Source organism: Mirounga angustirostris, unplaced genomic scaffold (genome assembly GCF_029215605.1).
Source record: "Mirounga angustirostris isolate CCGP_5_RB_7025 unplaced genomic scaffold, mMirAng1.0.hap1 SCAF_8, whole genome shotgun sequence".
Lineage (NCBI taxonomy): Eukaryota > Metazoa > Chordata > Mammalia > Carnivora > Phocidae > Mirounga > Mirounga angustirostris.
The window spans coordinates 1,181,014-1,186,714 of record NW_026991716.1 but is presented as its reverse complement, the minus strand read 5'-3'; the positions used below and the strand labels follow the sequence as shown (position 1 = coordinate 1,186,714).

Below are 5,701 nucleotides of genomic sequence, written 5' to 3'. Positions count from 1 at the left end.
ACAGATTTTATTTTTTACAACAACAATTTGATCCATTGAGTGAATACTGCTTTCCCCAGACAGAGGAAAACATCTCTGGACTGAATTCACTTGTTAATTTATGCCCAGTGCAGAATCTTACAAAGTTTGCATTATGAAGAAACCGATTCAACTTTTGGCTGAGTTTGAGGAGATGGCAAAGCTCCATTAAGGCACCTTAGATAACCCCTTTCGGAGCGCAGAACCAAAACAAAAGCAAAACAAAACAAAGCCAAAAAAACCCCCAAAAAACCAAAACCAAAAAAAACTTAGAAGACCTGACCTCTAAATTCTCTTACATCAAACAGTTAGGAACATCCAATAAGAAACAGAATGGAGAGTGAATTTCCAAAGAGAACTCCCCATTAGCACAAATGCATGCTCAGGAATACATCAGTAGGTTCACCTATTAAGTAAAGAGAGAGAGAGGATAGGATTGTTCCTTACTGCTCTATAATTAAGCAGAGGGAATGGATATATCTACTTTTTTTTCTGCCAAAGATCATTCCAAAAACATCTTGAAAAGGAGTCATTTTCGAGCAATACCTCCCTGGGAGCTGTAGAAATAAGCTTCCTCAATCTGGGGAATTTTCCCCCTAAAACTTGATGCCAATTCCCTTTGATTATGTCTTACATTTATGCTTTCTGCACCTCCGTTAGGTTGCTTAAAATATATATATTTTTTCATTTTAAATCTATCTTCCAAAAAGAAAATAAATAACTTAGGAAAATAAATCTGAAATTCACATTCTTTGTCTTGGTTAGTGGTTTTTCAGAATGATTGTGCGTACATGGTAACTCCCACATACACTGTAGTTGCTCTTGGTATAAAGTTCAAACACCCCAACATGGCGGATAAAAGCCCGTCCTTAGCCCTATCCTTTTCCAGCCTCATTTCTCATCCTGCTTGTGTGCACCCTTTCTGCTCTAGCTATGTTGGCCTTCCTTCAGTCCTATGCGCCCTGCCTGGTTTCCTCTGCAGGACGACTCTATGCTCTACCTCTCTTTCCCACATAATTCTTCCTTTTCTTTGCAACTCAAGTCTCTCCTTCTCTGACCTCCCTGATTAAGTTAAATCTCTTGCGTATGTTCTCCTAAATCTTAGTCATTATTTTTGTAGCATTTATCATAGCCATGACATTTTCTTTCTCTTGGTGATCATGTAATTGATTTCCATCTCCTCCTCCTTCCCCGCTAAGCTCTTATCTCCTTTGAGGTGGAGCCCAGAACTGCCGAGCTTACCTTTCCGTATTTTGGAGAAGTAGGCATACAATACATAATTCTTTAAATAACTGAGGGAATGAATGAACTTCATAACTGTCAGCTAAAAGAGATGAAGGTAGATCTACTTCTTGGGTCCAGCTATTAGAGTTGTTTGTGCATGCAGAATTCCTCCAGAATTCATTTCAGTGGTCACAGATCCAGAAGTGTACTGTCTTGAAATCGGCAAGCTGGCCCAGAGTCCTGACAACTCTAACCAGATGTCTGCCTCTCGTGGCCTAATTTAAGTCTACTTAGAAGAGGGATTAAGAATCCTATAAAAAATAACATCAAGAAGTAAAATATCTCCCCATAATACCTTATGTTTGCTTAATGCCCATTTTTATTTAATGTATTACTTTATGAAAGTCAAAGATTTTTTTTCAGTGGTTCATGGGCACCCAAGAACCTAGGAGGTCAATGAGCATCTTTATTCAATTAATTAACATATAATGTATTATTTGTTTTGGGGGTACAGGTCTGTGATTCATCAGTCTTACACAATTCACAGCGCTCACCATAGCACATACCCTCCCAATGTCCATCACCCAGCCACCCCATCCCTCCCACCTCACTCCACTCCAGCAACCCTCAGTTTGTTTCCTATAATTAAGAGTCTCTTATGGTTTGTCTCCCTCTCCGGTTTCATCTTATTTCATTTTTTCTTCCCTTCCCCTATGATCCTCTCTCGTTTCTCAAATTCGTCATATGAGTGAGATCATATGATACCTGTCTTTTGCTGATTGACTTATTTCTCTTAGCATAATACCCTCTAGTTCCATCCATGTCGTTGCAAACGGCAAGATTTCATTTTTTTTTGATGGCTGCATAATATTCCATTGTATATATATACCACATCTTCTTTATCCATTCATTTGTTGATGGACATGTGGGCTCTTTCCATAGTTTGGCTATTGTGGACATTGCTTCTATAAACACTGGGGTGCAGGTACCCCCTCAGATCCCTACATTTGTATCTTTGGGATAAATACCCAGTAGTGCAATTGCTGGATCGTATGGTAGCTCTATTTTCAACTTTTTGAGGCACCTCCATACTGTTTTCCAGAGTGGCTGCACCAGCTTGCATTCCCAGGTCAGTGAACATCTTGAAAGAATATATAAAATTTATCCATATGTCTGTTGGCTTTTTGCTTTTGTTTTTGGTGGTAGTTATAAGCCAGTTTTCATCAGATAATCTAATGAGTTCATGTGCCATACAATTTTAAGAACTATTATTCTAAACCATATGGACACTGTTTGATTTTATAAATAAAATTATCTGAAATGCAAGACCATGACTTTGAACTAAGAAATATCAGGTTAAGACCCTAGCTTGATTATTTATTTACTAGCTGTGATTTGGGCAAGTTACTTCGCTTCTCTCTGATTCTGTTTTCTCATCCATAACATGTGCATAATAATGCTTACTTTTATGAGTATTTTTAGCGATTTAAGGTATGTGAGAAAATACACAAAGTGAAACAGAGTAAGTGTTCAGTAAATTGCAACCAATTTTCATCTATGTATGATGTAAGTAGATGGCTTGAGTTTGGAAAACCAGCAGAATCTGTTTTTAAGCGAATTAAAAATTGTCCAGTTTTATTTTAGAAATTCTGTCTACGATTGATCTTGAACACCCACAGCAGAACCATATGGTAAATCACCAGTCGAGAGGCAGAGAATCATCGCGAATGCAGCTGTAATGAGAGGTCGCAGAGATCAGAGCTCCCAAGCAGTAGACCTGATACTGAGGTTAAGCTGATTTCAGACTAAAAAGTTTGAATAAATTGACCAAAAAAAAGGCAACGAAAAAAGCCCCCCAGGCCCCGCTGGGAGTCGAACCCAGGATCTCCTGTTTACGAGACAGGCGCTTTAGCCAACTAAGCCACGGAGCCCGCCGGGCGCCCGGGGAAGGCGCTTTCCTGATCAGCGGCCCTGCACCCGGCGACAGGCCGCGCCGCACCCGCTCCGGCGCGCAGGATCGCGCGGCCCGGCGGGACCAGGACGCGGCGGTGGAGACGCGGGCGCGCGCCCTGGCCTCGCGCAGTTCCGGGGGCCCGCGCGGCCGCAGCGGCCGGACCTCCGAGCGGGTGGGCGCGGGCCGCGCTCGCGGCGGAGCCCCCACAACTCCCGCCCGGCGCCCGGCGCTTCCGGCGGTCCGAGCGCGCAGAGCAAACCCAGACCGCCGGCGCCCAGCGCCTCCGGCCGGCTCGGCCTCGGGGCGCGGCGGCATCCGCGGCGGGCGCTCGCTCCGGGGCCCCTGGCCCGCCCGCTGCGTCGGCCCCCGGGCCTGGCAGCGCCGGGACGGAGCCCACCCGCGCCGCAGAGGGTGACGGAGGTGCGGGAGGGCAGGGGCTCGCGGCGGCCGCCCTTGGTCCTGCTGTTCGCAGGGGCTGCTCTCCTGTGTCCTCCCCGTGGAGCCTCAACTTGGGGAGCTGAATACACTCTCCTGATTGCCCAGCCCCTACATGAAGCGCGCTTCTTCAACGGCTGCACCCAAGTTTTCTGCCCCGGGTTAGGATAAGGGGCTCACCAAAACTAGTAGGTCCCGCTGCCCGGTTACAATGCAACAGCGACGAGTTCTGTGTTTACCCCCGCAGGGCTACCAGGAGCTCTGGGGGGCTGAGGCCTTTGGATCGCAGAGTCTTCTTTAACTCCTTTCTTGAGCCAAATATTCTGGCGTTCCTATTTTCCATCCAGCTCAGAATGTTTTTGTAGTGAGTATTAACTTAGTGTCTTGCAAACCAGGATGGTCACTTTTAAATTTACGTTGGCAATCCTCTATGACTAGGACGACACTTTACCGAGTGTGGAAGACAGCACGCCCAAATCATAAGGGACCAGCCGTCCTGGCATTTCTGCATTCTACTTAGCTGCACCGTTTATGATAAGGACCGCGCAAATTTCAGTCCCAGAAGTGCAACTGGAGTGCCAACATGTACAGTGAAGCACTGCCCAACAGGAGTGGTACTTTTTAAATTTTTATTTATTTATTTGAGAAAGAGGGAACAGAAGCAGGGGGAGTGGGAGAGGGAGAAGCAGACTCCCTGCTGAGCAGTGAGCCCCATGTCTGCGTGGAGCCCAATGCCGGCGGGATCCCAGGACCCTGAGATCATGACCTGAGCCAAAGGCAGACTTAACGACTGAGCTTAATGGCTGAGCCACCCAGACGACCCAACAGGGGTACTCTCAAGCCTACTATGTGTCAGGTGCTAACAGGAGTTCTATGCACACAACTAAGTAGAAGATGGCCACAGATGATAGAAAACGAAACAAGAAATTTTAATAAAGTTTGTAAGTGTTACAATAAAAGAAATACAAGATAATAGATGAACACTTAATACGGGCTGGTAATATAGTTATGTACATAGTACTCTGTACCATGTGCATGGCTCAGTACATCTTTCGGGCATTTCCCTTTATTAGATTTTTCCTAGAAAAATGTCATATATATATATAATACACAAACTATACAAGTAGCACTTGAAAACATCTTTGATACTTTCAAGTTAATTCCAGGTGTTTAACCAAAACAGGAATCTGTGCCAAGCTGTAATGAAATAAATCTGACCAAGGCCCAATAGTAGGAAGGTCTGGAAGGCACTTTAAAAAGAGGCAGAACCAGTGGAACCTAGTCCAGTGAGGACCTCCCAGAAATAGACTTGCACTTGGATGTGTGAGTGAATTGAAAGAGCAAATAACACGAGACAGTAGAGCAATTTGATGTAAAATTGTTTGATTAACATTAGACCCAAAATAGCTAAATGACGGACATGAGTATGGTTACTGGAACATGGAGATTTTTCGTAATTGCAATGATTTCTCATGACCCTCAGTGAATGCTTCTTCTGTTGAGAATAGGGTGAGTCAACATACTATAGCTAATAGGTGTAATCAGTTGAATTTTGTCCCCCTAGACATTCATATGTTGACATCCTAACCCCCAGTCCTTCAGAATGGGATACAAGTAGTTAAGATCAAGCCTCTCTCATACATTATATATATACTTTGTATCTATATATACTCATGTCCTTGTAAAAGGGGGACATTTGGAGACAGACACACACACATATGAACATGAAGGCAGGCATCTGGGTGATGCAGCTACAAGCCAAAGAACACCAAACATTGCCAGTGAACCACCAAAGCTTGGGGAGGGGCATGGAGCAGAAGAAACAGCCCTGCTGACTCCCTGATCTTAGATTAGTAGCCTCCAGAACTGTGAGATAATACACTCCCATTCTTTTTTTTTTTTTTAAAGATTTTTTCATTTATTTTTTTAACAGAGAGAGACATAGCGAGAGCAGGAACACAAGCAGGGGGAGTGGGAGAGGGAGAAGCAGGCTTCCCGCAGAGCAGGGAGCCCGATGTGGGACTCGATCCCAGGACCCTGGGATCATGACCTGAGCCGAAGGCAGACCTT

The 5,701-nt window shown here is 44.7% G+C and overlaps 1 non-coding gene across 1 annotated transcript; it reads right to left on the bottom strand.

Moving 5' to 3' along the window:
• Nucleotides 1-3,099: 3,099 nt before the first annotated feature.
• Nucleotides 3,100-3,173, bottom strand: TRNAT-CGU (transfer RNA threonine (anticodon CGU)). Its single transcript has one exon. It is a non-coding gene; the product is annotated as a tRNA-Thr (tRNA).
• Nucleotides 3,174-5,701: the final 2,528 nt, after the last annotated feature.